Genomic DNA, 17,616 nt, shown 5'->3' with positions numbered 1-17,616 from the left:
TCCTCACTTATGTTTTTCATGCCACTGACTTGTTGCAATTTAGTAATTATTAAAAGAATTCAAACATGGTTCTCATAGCTGCTTGAATTATATGCAAACCATGTCTCACATTAAGTCCTAATACAAGTAAGACGTTTTAATCCTATTGTATATCTTTCCCTACAGTCCATCAGGCTGTAATTATGAAATAATCCATATTTATTGAATGTCTAAGATGGTTTGAGCAAAAGACATTTTGAGATAGTAACAATAGAGAAGAGGAATACAAAAGGAAAAAAGTCAAAATTTTAAGCTCATTAAGTGTGAGAATCAGACTAATTTTAAGGTTCTATATTTTTGCTTTAAATTAGAAATTGGGTTAATCAATCTCATAGTTAGAATGGTCCTAAATGTAATGTTTGTTAAATTCTGCATATAATATTCTTTAGTAAATCACGTCCTTTTTCTTTTCTTTCTCTTCTCTTTGCTTCCTTTTCCTTCCTCCCTCCCCTCCCCTCTCGTCCTCTCCCCTTCTCATCCCTTCTTTTCTTTCTTTCCTTTCTCCCCTAGATAAAATCAGAAGTTACTGGTGTGGTAGGCAAGGTCTACAGCATTCGAGAATGCCAAGACGAAACAGTATTAGTCTCTCTGAATCAAGGGGACCTAATTAATACTAATGGAGGAAAACAATAAATGAAAGCAGGAGCTCAAGATTATTTTAGGGAAAATATCCTAATGGGCAGATTGATCAGTTAGTGGAAAATTCCCAAGAGAAGCCATGTTAAGGCAATTGAATATGTAATGCAGTGGGCAGAGAACACTGGAGGAGAAAAAAATGTACTGTTTATAATTCTCTATGCAACCCTGTTTAGAATATTTCATCTTTATATTTGAAATAGATAAAAACTAGCAATGCTGTTTTCTTAGCAAAGGAATATCTAGAAAGAACAGAATCTTTAAACTTAGATTTTGTTTTCATTTCTCTTGCTGATCTTAGAGTCTGCATTCTATAAATTCCTAAAGGAGGCTCACATTTCAGTTAATGTCATTCACTTACTGCAGTATCATAAAATTTGCTTTAATTACAATATTATAATGATACTACAAAAATTTGTATAGCAGCAACATACATTCAGTGTATTAGCAAGTTGAGAACAGTTAGAAAATTAAAGTTTATGTCTGTTTGTACTAAAATATACTCCAGTAAGCCAAATCAGTTTTGTATTGATTTCACTTTGGTTGTTGATGGTAGAAATGTTTTCACAGCATCACTGCACTTGCTCTCATTGATGTTGATTAAGAAAGAGAGATTGAAACAAACTCTTGAAGAGCTTTCTGTGACTATGGTAATCCAGTTGCTATCCCAGCTAATCTCAGTCTTCAAAATAATAGGTTATTTTGTATTACTGAACTCAAAATATAATTTTTTATTTTACTTTTAATATTACTTAGTAGAAAATTTGAAATTATAAAATGAACTGAGACACCTCAAGAACTTCACCAAACCCCTTTGAATTAAGCTTGGGCATGTTAACCAGAGGCACAGTATGTAATTATTTCTAGTTGGTATTGAGTTGGGTTTTTTTTTTTTACTTTTAGTAATCATCATATTCACTACATATTCCCTCCCTATCTTTCCTATCCCATTTATTTAGGACTGAATAGTGATTTAGCTTTCATAGGTTACCAATATACCTGAATATGAATCATTCAGTTTACTATATCAGCTTAACTTCCCTAGATGTTCATTTTGTTCTGTATAGATATGGCCAGTGCATTTAGAATTTAAGTCAAATTCCAGAAGCAGTGTTAAGTGCAACAAATATAATGGCTTGTTAATGAGTGAGGGTTATTGTGAAAGGTTACACACTAGTTATAGGGAAGCACCTACCTACATATACTCATATTGCACTACACCCTTTAAATACATTTGTTCATTTAAGCTTGCCAACTATAATCTAGGACACAACTATGTGAGTGATGCAAAATATTTTCTTATTTGAGAAATCGTACTGGAAGTTATCTCAATGATGGAACTTGCACACTCATGCACACACACACACACAGCCTAGAAACAGAATTGGAAGCCTATCACCAAGGTAATGAATCAACCTTGAAACATTCTATGGTTGTCAAATGAAAATATGTAATGGAAAAAGCAATTTTCACACTTGGCAAAAACAAACTCAAATTAGAGGTAATTTGGGCCCAGTGAATAAATAATTTCACAGTGTTATGTTTCCCTTATGTCTTTATACCAGCCATGAACTGCTAGGTGACCTCTTTTGTGTCAGAGTATCTGATTCACAATGTGTTCACAAATCAAAACCATACTCCAGTAATTTTTATTCTTCCTGGGTATAAAGCCATATTCCCTATAAATTCAAAGCAATTATTTCTGTAATTATTGAGTTGCATCTTACTCTCTGGCAATATGTCTACTAAATTATATTCATGACATAGTAGCATTGCTTATTGATATTAGAATAATACTAAACTATGAGTCCCTTAAGACAGAGACCTTAGTAATCACTTTTGTATGTCTGGTATACCTAGTCGCTGTGACACCTAGTATAGTGAAGGCCCGTAAAATAAATGAGATAAAAGTTTATCATCCTATTATTAAGTCAGTATGTTTCTTTACCCACGGAATGGCTAAAATGTTAGGTACCTAAGGGCTAGTTAACACCTTTAGAGGTAGGGATTACTAGCACAGTGCACAGAAATGTACTGTGTTCTATGCATTTAAGTTAAAAATTCAGGGAGAGTGGACTCTTAGCCAGAATCCCTACCCTTCTCAAATTGATTCAAGGCTTTCAAGTTAAGGGTAGTAATTCAATATTTCACTGCTTCAAAATGAGCAGTAATTGAACACTTTACTGTTTCGCTATGGTGCAAAATAAGATCATTAGTGACAAAGTATCATAATTCCAAATTTACATTTATTTTAGGTGTTATAGACTCTCTAGAAGTTAGAAAGTTGATATGAATGTTAGCAATTCCCAATATTGGTGCCAGATTTGAAACTTGCAAGTGATATTTGCCATTCAATAGTCTGGGGAAAGTATTTTTGCATTTTGTTTTGAACAGGATTATTGAGGTATAATTGACAAACAATAAAGTGTATATGTTTTAAGTTTAAAATTTGATGTTTTAGCTTACTTAGATACCTGTGTAACTGTCACCACAATAGTGAACACGTCCATTACACCTAAAGTTTTTTGGGCCCCTTTATAATACCTGTTCACTCCCTATCTTCCCTATCCCATATCCCCAAAAAATCACTGATGTGTTTTTTGTCACTATAGTTTAGAATTTGAAATGAGATAAATTGTATATCAGGTACTCTTTTTGTCTGTCTTCTTTCACTCAGCATAATCATTTTTGATTCATGTACGTTGTATCTATAGCTTATTTTTATACTGAGTAATATTCTATTATATGTGTAAACTGTAATTTATTCATTTACCTATTAATGGACATTTGGGTTGTTTCCAGTTTGGGCCATTATAATAGAGCTACTGTGAATATTCTTACATAAATCTTTGTATGGACACATACTTTTATTTCTCTAGGCAAATATTCAGGAGTAAAATGGTGGGATCATCTGATAGGTCTATATTTAACTTTTTAAGTACTGCCAACCTGATTTCCAAAGCAACTATACCATTTTACATTCCCACTAGCAGTAGGTAAGAGTTGGCTGTATCCTTGTCAACATTTGGTATAGTCAGCCATTTAAATTTTAGCCATTCTACTGTCTGTGTAGTGACATCTCATTGTGGTTTTAATTTGCATTTCTCTAATGACTAAAGATATTGAGCATTTTTTCGTATGCTTATTTACTATCCATATACTTTTTGATGAAATGTCTTTAAATATTCTTCGCAATTAGAAATAATAATATTGTATTTTTACTATAGAGTTTTGAAAGTTTTAAAAAATATATTTTTTATGTTTTCTCCAAGTTATGTGGCTTTTCTTTTTAAAAGCAGTTTAATAATTTGACAAAGCCAATTTGTCATTTTTTTCTTTTATTAATTGTGTTTTGGGTGGTGTAGCTAATAAATCTTTGTTCAAGGTTGCAAATACTTTATTCTATGCTTTTGTCTACAAGTTTTATAGCTATAGATTTTACATTTAGGTGTTTGGTGCATTTTAACTTAATTTGTGTGATATGTGATATGGATTGAAGTTTTTTGTATAATGATATCCACTTACTCTAGCACCATTTATTGAAAAACTATCCTTTTTTCCAAATTGCCTAAGCACATCTGTCAAAAAATCATGTCTTCATATATGTGTGGACTGCTTTTTATCAGGATTGGATTTGGATTTTGTCAAATGCTCCATCTATTTATATGATTATAGAGTTTTTTTCATTTTTTAATATATGGTGAAATCCTTGTAGGTTTTCTCAATGTCAGTGGGACAAAGCATATGTCAAAAATCATAAACTAATAATATTCTTCATGTAATTGTAGATAAATGATAACAACAACAAAAAAAGGGGGGATTACTCCCACATAGGATAAAATTAACTGCAAATCAATGATTAATGCATGCTTTACATAAACTTAATTTTGATCTTTTAAAGGCTGTCAGATGATCAGCTATGGAAGTACATTTTTCTGATAATATTTCTTTCTCTTAAAAAAAAAGCATTTCCTATGTGGTGGTCTCCAATAGGTTCTTCACAGTGGTATAAAGGGCATATCAAAGTGTGGGCAAAGGGTTTGGGTTTATTTGTGTTTATACAGAGGATCAAAGCCTAATTTGGTTACCCAGAAAATGAACTAAGATATGATATGAAGAAGAACTTCCAACATCAACATCCTCTGGAAGAGTCATACCAGAAGATGATCATCAAAAAACTTCAACAAAGATCCTGGCGCTGTTGCAGTTGTAGCTGCATTCATCCCACTGGTTCCTGGACTTGCCATTGGAATGAAGAAGGAGATATCTAAGCTGGCCTGTGCATACAGTAAAACAACAAATTTGACTGGATCTATATTGTCGGAACTCAACCAAGAATTAGGAGAAGTGCAAGTTGCAGTGCTCCAAAATTGTGTGACTATAGACTATCTACTGTTAAAAGAACATATGGGATGTGAATAGTTACCAGGAATGTGTTGTTTTAATTTGTCTCATTTTTCTCAAACTATTCAAATTCAGTTAGACAATATCCATCATATTATTGATAAGTTTTCACAAATGCCTAGGGTACCTAACTGGTTTTCTTGGTTTCACTGGATATGGCTGGTAATTGTAGGTCTGCTTTTGTTATGTATCTGTATTCCTATTCTGTTAATGTGTGTACCCAATTTAATTAGTAGTTTGTTAAAACCTATACATGCTCATGTTACTCTACAAGAAGTTATGTCAAAGAAATAATCAATCTTCCCATGTTTTCTTCCATCTTCTACTTCTATAGCTTTTCTTCTTCCTAATTACAACTCTTTAGTAGAATTCATGCCTCATATCGGAAATTACCTAGTATCATAATTCTTCCAAGTAAAGATACCTCAAGACAATGCTGGGCATAGAAGCCACAGGGCATAAATCTGCAAGGAAATAAAAAGCTTACCTTTTCAAAGAATATTGCTTCTCTCTTGGGGATCAACAGAGGTGAGGCTTAGAACCTGACCTCCCCCTGTTTTGAGAGAAATCTTCTGCATCTATGGATGTTTTGTTGCCCTTGTCTAACTTGGATTAATACTTAGTCTATAGGCACAGACCTGACCAACTACATTTGCCCTCTTACAGCACTAAATTATGTTTTCTACCTTTATCTTGCATCTACCTACCACTTCAGCATTTTATTAAAAAAAAAATAAGGGAGAAATGTGGGATTCACATATAAATCAAGTATAAAAATCAAATGAATAATCATATCTGACTTGATTGTTTATAGTTCATGATGTATGATCAAAACTGAAAGTTTCTGTGATGACTGCCCTTGCACTGTTCACCATGTAAGAACTTGTTCACCATGTAAGAACTTGTTCGTTATGCTTCAGAAGATTGGAGACTGTTGAGAATTAGGCTTGGGGTTGATTAATGATTGTGCATTGAGTCCTCTATGCAGAATTTTATTGTTGTTAACAACCATTTGACCAATAAATATGAGAGATGCCCTCTCAAAAAAAAATCATGAACTATGCAGATGTTAATAGAAATTTTTTAACAGATAACAAATTTCTGGAAATAAAGAGACATACAGAATATAAGAGAGAAGAAAAGGTATTGTCAATTTCAAGCCATCCAGCTTTGGCAGAAAGACAACTCTTTATTTCTGATGACACAAAGAAAGAGGAAAAAGGAACAGATTAAACATTTATCCTGTTCAAGACAGTTCACTCCGTTTCTGTTTGAATATTAGACCATTATGTGGTTAATATTGGCCTCTAATAATAAGTTAGATGATTTGGATTTTTGCCTTATGTGTAGCAATCATCTCTTCTTTGAATACCATTTCTATATTTAAGTATATGTGCCTTGCCCTGATGCTTTAAATAATACAAGCAGAGGAATTTCTCTAAAAGATTATGAAAGGCTCACTTTACCTTTTACAGTATCAATTTACAAGACCATTTTTAGCCTTTTATCTTACACTGGGCATAACAATAATTAAGGATGGCTGGCAACTTTAACATTAGTTCTTTTCTGAGCATGCTGGGGAATCCCACTAGAGCCTAAGCTTTATTTCCTGCTAGGATTCAAACATGTCTGGTTGCTGGTTGAGTGGGTTTACCAGTGGTCTATTTGCATGACTAAGAGAAGCCTCCTGGGAAAGAAATCATGTTTAAGGAGGAATAGTCAGGCAGGGGAGACTTGGTTTAACAGATACCTCAGGCATCAAAGGGAGCCTTGATTTTATCTGTCACACCATGCCAACATCTGAGCTCTGTCTGTGGTCCAGGATCACATAAGTCTTATGGAAAATAGGAGTTGAGAATAGTAGTTTTCACAACCTGTCTCTAAGACATGTGGACACTAAACATCTCTACTCTGTTCCCTAGGCACAAAATCAAAAAGGAAGAGATGCATTCTTTCTTTACTGTAGAGAGCACAGCATCGTTCTGGCACATGGAAGTTTTCAGAAATATCTCCACATTATGCATCATGAGAGTTTAGCATCATGAGGGCTGGCTCCTACACATACAGAGACTCTGTGGCTGCTCCTTTGAAGTGGATGCAGAATGAATTGCTCCTGGGAACTCCCAGGTAAAACTAGAGGAATTTTGAGAGAATGTGGGTACCCCAAAATTGCAATTTGGGGGATAAAGTCAGAAGAAATATGGGTTACTATTACTATACCTTACCTCTATCCTATAGGTGGGTGTTATATGGTGAAATATGGGCCAAGTGTTCTGATTAGGTTAATTTAAAATACTGTATTTTGAGTCCAGTTTAATGAGATTAAAGAAAGAGAACAAAAGATGAAAACATCAACTACTAGTCAACATATCTTTATTAAAAAAAAGACCTCCATTTGGCACAATAATTATTTTCTTGTTATTCTTGACTTTTTTCAAACGATGAAAACTTTGTTGTGATTTCTAAGTGCTAATTAATTCTAAAGCTTTTTGGATCTATAAATGGTAAAAAGTACAAAGGATGTCATTTAGAAAAATATTGTACACTTAAAGTTCATGTTGCTGTATAATGGATTGTTTTTCTATTGCTTTGTCTTCATTGTTTGCTTTTGAGAAATAAGACATAGCCATTGACTTGAAAATGGTACACTAGAGAGGCTTTGTATTAGAATATACTATTAACAGTGGTAGCCTGTACATGCCATTACCTGCTTCTTAGTGAATAGGTGCAATTTGATTGTCCTGAACAGTGCTGGTGTTGCTCCAAGCACGTGCCACCAGGATCAGACATTGTTTCAGTGACACAGAACTTGACTTCCACAAATTTTCATTCTGGTGGCCTTTCATGTGGCCTCTAGTACCCAGAGCCTATCAGAATAACTAAGAAGATAACTTCACAGGTCCTGAGGTTGGCTAAGAGGGCACTCCATCCAGATATCATGATCCATTACAAAATAAGATTTTGTGTTGTTTCAGGACTTGGATATTTCTAAATGTGTGTACTATTATATCAAAATAATACTAGTAATAGTAATAAGTATATTATAGTCATACCTTCTTGGAATCTTCAGGCACTGTGTTTCTGTGAGTGACTCTGTTATTCTGATATCAGGTATCATTTCTGTAAAACAGGTTTTTAAAAAAATTTCCTTTTCTTTCTAACAATTTTTTTAACTTTTTTTGCACAGTTTTTTTGGATTTTTAAACTTTTTACTGGTATCTTAAATTTCATTTTCACTGTTGAAAAAGAAAACTATCTTGTGTTCAAGGCTCTTATTTTTTCTCTGTCTTATTATTTCTTTGTTACTCTCTTAAAAAATAAATGTTTTTCTTGTGCCATGAAAGAGAAACAGAAGGAACTCAGACTGGAATTGAGAGAATATGAGGGTTCTGACAAGTAGAAAAGGGCCAGGGGAAGTATTTAGCATTTAAAATCCTTGAACCTACATTTAAAAAAAAGCAACACATTGAAATGTAAAGTAAAAGAAAACTTTTCTATCCCTTTTTAGCCTTTTTGTAAGCTGGCCTAAAATATTAGATAGCTGCTTCAGAAAAGGGTTGTGAAGAACAGCAGACCTGAGATTTTACCCTTTTTGCAAGCTAATGAGTGGACCTGCCACAGTTTGATGAAGGCTGGCGGAAGACACAATTCTCCAGGCCTGAGAGTAACAAAAAATACAGCACAGCATGCAGTCTAAGCATCAGCAGATTTGTATTTGTTCCCTTTGCCTCCAAGGTCCACAGAGGCAACACAGGCCCGCATGGATGCCTTTATAGCAGCAACATGAATTATAGGAGAGGAACCCTGGGCTTAGGAAAGCTGATTTTTTAAATAATGGACAACAAACATGCCTATAACTTTCAAGGCTATTTTCTGTACAGAAATCCTTGAAAAGATAGTTCAGAATGAGTGATAGTCAGTGCCTTGTTCCACAGGAAGTGTAGAATCATGAGAGACTCATGGAGAATTGGATCTCAACAAAGATGTAAAGACCTATCTCTTTCCCAAAGCCAGGTGCTGGTCAGGATTTATGTGATTTATGAAAGTAAAACTAAGACCAATACTCAGTGGTGTGCTGAAAATGTTTTACAACTGCTTCTCTGAGAAAAACAAAGACAGGAAAGGAAAAAGTCCTGATATGCAGCATTTGCTGATTTTCATGGTGTAAAAATTCCCAACATGGCTGATTTTAAGCTACCAGTAGGAAACTGCTGAGCTTAGAGTTGGGAAGAGAGGCACAATAGCACATAGTTGTATAATATCTCTACCTTACTGATATAATAGACATAAATAACCTCAGGAGAACAGATAATTCTAACATTTAGTAAAATAATCAGGAAGTGAGGAGCTTGAGTATTTATTACCCTCAATTTAGTATAATTTATTGCTGTTTATATAATTTAATTTTTAGTAATGAAAGTTTTTAATAATGGCTCCCTTTAACTTTTGGCTCACAGAATTCCTGAAAATTTAACAGTTGGCTCTTGCGTGCCCGTATAAGCCATCTCCAGCATCCACTGCCAAGACTCCCTGTCTAGTTAAGAGTTCAGTTAATCATTCTTCAAAACCAAGTGTCTCTGTGTTTTTCTCTAGGTCATTTAAAAGTCCTTTTTCTCCTTTTATTTGAAACCAAAATGATATCCACATAACCCGTTTATTTCTCAATACCATCTGGTTTAGCATAAATAAATCTGCTCTCTTATGCCTGAGCTTAGATTATATTAGAAAAAGCACAAAATGAATCATTTCAGGCCTTCTGTTTATGTCAGTCACCTTCAATACTATGGGTGAGTATGAGTAGAATACTCATTTTCACCTTTTCTGGGAGATTGATATTTTTTCACCATCTTTTTCTGAGGATGTTATGAATGGAACCACCTCTATAAAGCCTGTCATAATTTTGGGGGAGATTTCATAGGCTTTAAGCTAAACCAAAAGCAATGCTCAGTTTTCTAACGGTGGCTAATGCAGATTCAGATATAATAAATACTTACTGAACATTATTATGTGTCATACACAAGGCTAACTGAATGTTTGCACTTATGTATTGCATTTAATCATTAAATTTGTGAAGTAGGTATTCATTTTATGGGTTGGGAGGCTGAGATTAGTCTTGGGTTTTTTGTTTATATATTGTGAAGGAATGTGATTATTATGTGCCCCTCCCTCATGATCTGTATAGTCATTAATTGTCAGACATTTCCATAGCATTTCTTACTAAGGAACCTTGGCCAGGTAAATAAGACTGCCCTAAAGATTTGAAGAGAAGAATTCCACTTTTTCTGTGCATTGGCTGAACATTTTTGGCTATAACAATAATCCAGAATGAAACTGGGCCACATCTTACTCAGATATGCAAGAACATTTAAAATGAATGTAATCAAATAGCATGGTCATCAAACAAACTATAACTCAGCTTCAGAAAAAGTCACTGTCAACTTATCGTCATTAAAAATGACATGTGAAGCTATATGTACTCACTGATGAATTTTTTTCAAATGACTTAAATTCAGAGTCACAAAAGATAACAAAGTGTTCATAGGTGATTATTTTATCTTAGATGAATATCTTCTCTCTCAAAAAAGAGGAAAAGACCATAAGAAAATGAATTAAGACTTTAGATTAAGTATAGCTGGGGTAAATGTTGTAGAGAAAATAATACACTGACAACTTTATTTGATAAACCTAAAAAAAGGAAAATATCAGAGTTATTTGCATCATTTGGTTTATTATACAAATATTTCCTACCTTATCAAGCAGAAAAGAAATTGCTGTGTCTTCACAAGTAATGAAAATGTTGCAGTTGCATAGATCAGCAGGTTTTTAATTTGTGAGTGTATAGAAATTACCATTTCAGTGGATTTATTATGTGTCTATTTCATGGCCACCACTTCTATGGGTATATTTTTAATGATAAAGTATCATCTGGGATAGCAATTAAAAAACTATGGAAGGCAATTAAATAGCTGATATACACAATTGTATTAATTATTTCAAGTTTAAAATGTGTCAGATACAGTGCTAAATACATTAGATGCATTATGATTTATGCATATAAATCATGGTCCAGTATATGCATGAAGGTCATTCAGACCATATCAATGATATTTTAACCTCTTTGGGATTTTGGACTCTTTGATAGTTTGCTTAAAGCTATGGATCTGCTTTAGGAAAGATGCAAATATATGTTTGCATATAATTTTAGGGATCCATGGATCCCCTGAAGCCTATTCCTGGATTCCCACCTTAAGAATCTATGTCTTAGAATAGCGCTTATAGAATTCAGTTGCAGTAACATTGTTTCTAAACTCTAACTTGCTTACTTTAATCAGTATTTGACAATGTAGTACTTTAAGAATAGAATTTTGGTGACCCTCTTCAGTAAGTTATATTGTATAAAGAATGTATTCTTATTTTGAGGCAATAAGTGGAAAACACAATATATGCCAAGAGTACCAATTGAAGAATAATTTCTATTAGAGTAAACCTGGAAATAGTATCTAATATCCAGTAATAGAGTATAACTTAAACAGATTATGATATAAAAAAAGTTATGAACCATTTGTAATGAAGATGCTCATAGATATTAATACCAATGGCATACACTGTGTCAAAACAGACCTCTAAATAGCACATATACTGTTCTGGAAAAATTATTTACTTGTGGAATAAATCTGGGAAAGTCCTTAGTTCGGTTCTTAAAGCATTGAAGCTAGCCTAAGTATAGAGATCTCATTGATGCGCTACGTAGAAATTTTAAAATAAATCTCCCAGAAATCCAGGAGTCAAGTCATTACACAACTGATGTCATGGAGTGTGGAGATAGAGGTAATTCTGGGTGTAAGGAGGCTCTAGGGGATCAGATTTCAGAGCCTTCTCTTCAATATCCTCTTTGAACATGACTCAGTCACACTGTGCCTCCTAGATTCTTTCTGTTCCACTTTCAGCTGGCATACAGTAATAGAACCTGCTTCTCATAAATTTAGTTTGCTTCTAGCATAGAATGTTTTCTCCAATTCATGACCTTCTGGTTTCAGATCCTATTGCTAACTGTTTTTAGTTTAAATTCTCAAGATAGAGCCTATTGCTTGGCTTATGTCATTGGACTAGATTTGTTTCTGGACAGCCTATTGATTACTTAATTTAAAGAGATATCTACTGGCAGCAGGGGTGATAGGCTGGGGTGGTAAGTTTCTTGTGGTAGAAGGGTGGGTAGGGTGATTTCATTTACAATGACCCAGGCAAGTGGGCAGCATAAAGTAATTCCAGTAAGGAAAGATTAGACACCAAAAAATTAATAGCAGTTATCTCTGGTGGTAGGATTATAAATGATTAAAATATATATATATATATCTTTTTTGTGTTTCTCTATTTTCTAATTTTTCTCTAATGGTTATATGTGATTTGGGAAATATGAAAATAATATTACCACAGTGTGATTTGTACTTTTTCCTCTGTAATTTTGTAGTTTTGGTCTAATTCTGTTTGTTAGAGAATTTCCAAATTCTAGAAATATGATGTTATTTTAGAATAGATGAAATGTTCTGGCACAAAAAAAAATAAAAGGAGGAGGAAAGAAAATGTGTTTTATATTGTAACCAATCAGAGTCAGTACTTGGTACCATTTTGAGTTGTTAAACTTTATAGCAAGTTGCATGCTAGGGCTGAAGATATACAGAAATCTGTATTCCAAGACAAGGTCTCTGACTTCAGGTTCAGTTCAGTTCAGTAAATCTTAATTGAGTCCTTTACTGTACAATAGAGACCCAGAAGTGATAAGATACAATAGTGCCTCCTCAAAGAGCTAGCAATCCATTTAATAATAGGAATAGGAAAATAAAATTAATAATGCAAGGCAATATATATGAAGTGTCCAATGACTGACCTAAGAGTGCAGAAGAGTGAGAAATCAATTCAAGCTGGGATGAGTAAAAAACACCTCATGAGAAATGTGGGATTTGAATTGGTCTTAGTGGATGGGAAATGCTTGGGTAAATGGGGATATGACTGAGGGCATTATCTGATGGGGGGAATAGCTCACAAAAGTGTACAGGTAGCTAGGCACAAGGCATGTTTGGGAGACATGAGTAGAAACTTTAAAAAAATTATCCAGAAAATTTCTTGGATGAAAGTGTAAGAAGTGGTTATATGTATTTAAATAAATTAGCTCACAGGAGAGTAATTTCATAGCATAGGCCCCACGGTCAGAGATATACTGATACCTGTTTCATATACTTGTTTGCTTTTATAAATTCAATGTATCATGATAATAATTAAACACCATAAAATCAGTTTTTGAATTGTGTTCACTCACATAACAGTACATTATTCCGAGGAGATGGTCACTGGTATGAATGGGGAGAGAACAGTGGTCCACTAATGAATAGAATGCATTGGTCCGTTTTCACCTATCTCAGCCCCATTCAGCTACAGATGCAGAGGACCTTCCCTGTAGCAGGCATCTCTCCTGCCCAGACTCCAAACTCATCCTGTCCAGTCACCTACACTCAAATGTAGCTGATGGTGGGATCTGACATGAGTTTAAATTGAGGAGCATTTCTCTGTGACCCACCCCCACAACCATCATCTTACCCCCATCCCCTCATCGTGTTTGCCCGAGTCTGATGACAAATTTCTTGCCATGATTTCCTTTTCTGTATTCTAGGTCCACCTTTGGGATGAATGTTATGCTTCTAACGTTAGCCCTCTTGTCTGGAACCCTATGCTCTTCCTAAATCTTGTCAACCCTTTTCCTGGGAATTCTCTCTAGAACCCTGCTCAGGTTAAAAAAAACAACCCAGAACCACCTGAACATCCATCTCAGAATAATCGACCTGGAGTTTTTCACCTTTCTTTGATGTGTTTGAAGTGTCGCTTCATATTTAATTCTGAGGGGCATCTAAAGAAATATGCATAAAGACACATCTAGGATAGTATCTATTTATTAAATCCTTAATGTGTAGAGGAAGAAGTAAGGTATATGTTTAAGGACTTAGATGTAGATTTCCTTCTTTTGTTATGTAGTGTAAAAGCTGTTATTAATCCATAAGAATTGGAGACTTAACAGATTAACAATTTATATCTACAAACTCTTCTGTACAATGGTTTTTAAATATTTGATGGCTTTATCTTTAAACCTTACAATGAATATTGCATTTTCAAATGAGTACTGACTTTCTATATCAGTCATACCACTCCAAGTGACCACTTAGATCATAGTATTCTAGGAAATATTTGATGCTCCATACAATTTACCTACTGTTTACTGAATACCTACTATGTACAAGGAAATATGCTGTTAGGCATATAAAAAGGAGTATGGGATTTGGAAGGGATATAAAAATGAGTAAAGCATAGTCCTGGATTTAGTGTGGAGGGAATAAGACAACTAAACATAGATATGGGCACAGAGCAGGATAGCCAATACAATCTTTAAAGGACAAGAAAGCAGTTTTAATAATAATGGCACAATCTTAGTGCTTGGCTAAGATAAAGAATAATTATAAACTCAAGATGCAAATTATGCCTGGCTTAATTATCTCTATCAATTTGAAGAAGCAGATGCTCAGGTGTGCAGACAGATGCTAATACTCCCTTGGGTGCACTTACTCTATGTCTTTTTTTATGGGTGTGGGGGAGATGTTCACTGATTTCAATTTATGTCACATTTTTTTTAAGAATAGTGTAGCAGAAAACCTTTTCTTAAACTGCATTCTACTCTGTATGACCTTTGCCTGAACATTCTTCAGCAGCTAAAAAAGGCAGTCTAGTCAATGACAAAATCCACGTCTTTATGTCAAACTAATTTAGGGAACATTTCATCACTTAGCTTCACAGTGTGAAGAACATTAATAATTCAGTGTATACATTTCCATTCATTCTCCTTGTGAAGATGTTTACACTGCATCACAATGGCGCAGGGATGGTGGAATGGGAAAGTCCTCACCTGGGTTGGAATCCTTGAAGTTCTTGCAGTGCCTTGCCACCCTATTCCCATGCCCCTTTTCTTTCTACAATGTCTGTGGCTTCAGCAACACTGGAGTGACCATTCAGTGGAGCTGAAAAAGTAGTGGGTTTTATTAGTACATTATGCCTTTAGCAGTCTCTCTCTGATGGTATCCTTTATGTTGGTTTCATCTGGGTTATTATATAATCTTTTTAAAAAAGTTTATTTTCTGCATTTTGGTGCTAGTAAGAATAAGGCTTAGTGTGAAAACCATTTCTTTTGTGTTGAAACAAAGATTTTTAAAAATGCAGACTCTGGGGTAATATCCCAGAGACTTGGTCTCTTGAGAACTACCCATCTGTGAAAAAATTCTATTTCTGTTGGACTAGAGACCTGGCAATGGCAAAATGCACTGCTACTGCAAGCCATTTATTATGTCTTACTGGACAGAATAAATTGTTTCCTAATTACAGCTATGTCATGACATGAAACATAAAATGTGGTAGCAATAAATTACCCTCAACTTAAAGAAATGACAGAAAATTGTCTGCTCTTTTAAAAAGCGTTTTATCAACTGTGAGATAATGTTAAAAATGGAATACTTTCTGCAATGCTATTTTACACATTTAACTACAGATTTTGCAATATTTTAAAATAACTAATTAAAAAGCCTTGTGTGCATGGAATAGCATCATGGTTTCATCTATTGTTTTATGCCCTATAGACCATAGACATTTTGCTGCCTTTAGGATGAAGTCCGCAATACAGGAAGCTTGCCTACCAGAATTTCAGCAATGATCGGCATCAAATGATGTTAAGATAGTTAGCAATCTAGTTAGATCTTTATAGTACACTTTTCCCAAATAGATTAAATGTCTGGATATTAAAAACCCCCAAACCATAAAAATATTATAAGAAAAGGAATGAAACATGGGTTTGTAATTATAGGATGAGGAAGGACTTTCTCAGCATAATGTAAAACTTAGAAACCATTAAAAAAATCAACATATTAAAATAAAAAACTTTTATTTCAATAGGTAAAACAATGATAAATGTTTATTGAGAAATTGGAATAAAAATATATGCAGCATATGTGAATTTTTACTAATATTCTACTCATCAATATGGAAAAGATAATTAGCCAAATAGTAAATTAACAAAGTATACAAACAGGAAATTAATGATTGAGGATGTAAGTGTCCAACAAACTATGAAAAAACACTTCATTTCAGTAATTATTAAACAAATGAAAATTAGACAATAACCAGATGTGTTATTCACCCACTTGATTGACAACATTTCAATAGATTGATGACATCCACTCTTGGGCAGGGAAAATGGGCATTCTTGTATTGATGGTAGTGAATATGGGTATAGCTTTTTATAAGGCAAATTGATATTACTATCAAAATTAAAATATGAATGACCTCTGACCCAGTAATTTCATTTGAAATTCCACTTCTAAGGGTCTAGCCTGGAGAAATATTAGCCTAATTATATATAAAAATGTGTGTCCACATGTGCTCATTGCAGTGTTTTTTACTAGCCAAAAATACGGGGAGAACTATTAATCAGGAGTAAAATGGTTGAAGCAGTTACAGAACATTCCTTAAAGGAAACTCATATAGCAGTTAAAAAGATTGTAGTAGATATGTACAGACTTGGAAAAGCATTCATTACAAGTAAAACCAAAAGCACACTAAAAAACCATATTTATAGCCTGATTTATTTTCATTTGGGGAAAACAAAATAATATATATTCCTATAAGCATAGAATAAAGTCTAAAAGAATATAAAAAGATCTCTTGATGGTGGCTCCAGAAGTGGGAGCTGAAGAGGCAGTAGAGAAACATTTCATATACATTAAAAACTAAAAGTGGAATTAAGAGTGATTTTGGCATTTTTACTTTTTTATATTTAACATTTTTTCTGTTATAGACATGTATCGCTTTTGTATTAAAAAACCAAATGTAACCTTGAAAAGATTTCTTGAAGGATGAATTGAAAAGATGGGAGACTGGAGGCAGGAAGTTAATTCAGGAGACTTTAAATGACCTTGGGAAGGACCTGTGAGGGGCTGACCTGGGCAAGGACAAAGGGATGGGGACGAAGGGGAGATTCTGGGAAGTGGAATGCTAGTGGAGAGACCAGGTGTGGCTCGCAGGTGACACCTAACCTGCGGCTGTGTCTCCAGATCCCAGTCCAGAGCTCTCTCCTGGAATCCTCCCAAAGTCCTCCTGAAAAGTACCACTGTCACATCACACACTGAGACCTTCAAGGCCTGGGACTTGGATGTGGGCACACCCAGAGCCTACACATTTACAGCAGATAACAAAACCGGGGTGGTCTGGTTCCTCTGCAGGAAACCATTTCAGTTCTGATCTCCCACTTGGATGTTTCCACAGGAGACCAGATGAAAGCAGCGGCATCTCTGCTGAGAGCCTCTGCGGCCGTTCCCTGCAGCTCTGTGCCCTGAAGGTTAGAGTAGCATTACATCAGCCACCTCCTCAGGGATGGCAAGCAGCTCCCTGCTGTCTCCATGGAAGCCAGCGTTCCTTCCTTCACTTGCCTTGATCCTGATCTTTCAATGT

At 34.6% G+C, this 17,616-nt stretch overlaps 1 long non-coding RNA gene across 1 annotated transcript in view; it reads left to right on the top strand.

Moving 5' to 3' along the window:
- Positions 1–17,616, top strand: part of LOC140843362 (uncharacterized) — a 107,553-nt gene that overhangs the window by 13,914 nt on the left and 76,023 nt on the right. The window contains exon 2 of the long non-coding RNA XR_012121043.1: positions 7,002–7,206. This is a non-coding gene — a long non-coding RNA (uncharacterized lncRNA). The remainder of the gene's footprint in view (positions 1–7,001; positions 7,207–17,616) is intronic.

Source organism: Manis javanica, chromosome 9 (assembly GCF_040802235.1).
Source record: "Manis javanica isolate MJ-LG chromosome 9, MJ_LKY, whole genome shotgun sequence".
Taxonomy (NCBI): Eukaryota; Metazoa; Chordata; class Mammalia; order Pholidota; family Manidae; genus Manis; species Manis javanica.
The sequence above is the reverse complement of the archived record's forward strand: the minus strand, read 5'-3'. Positions and strand labels throughout refer to the sequence as shown.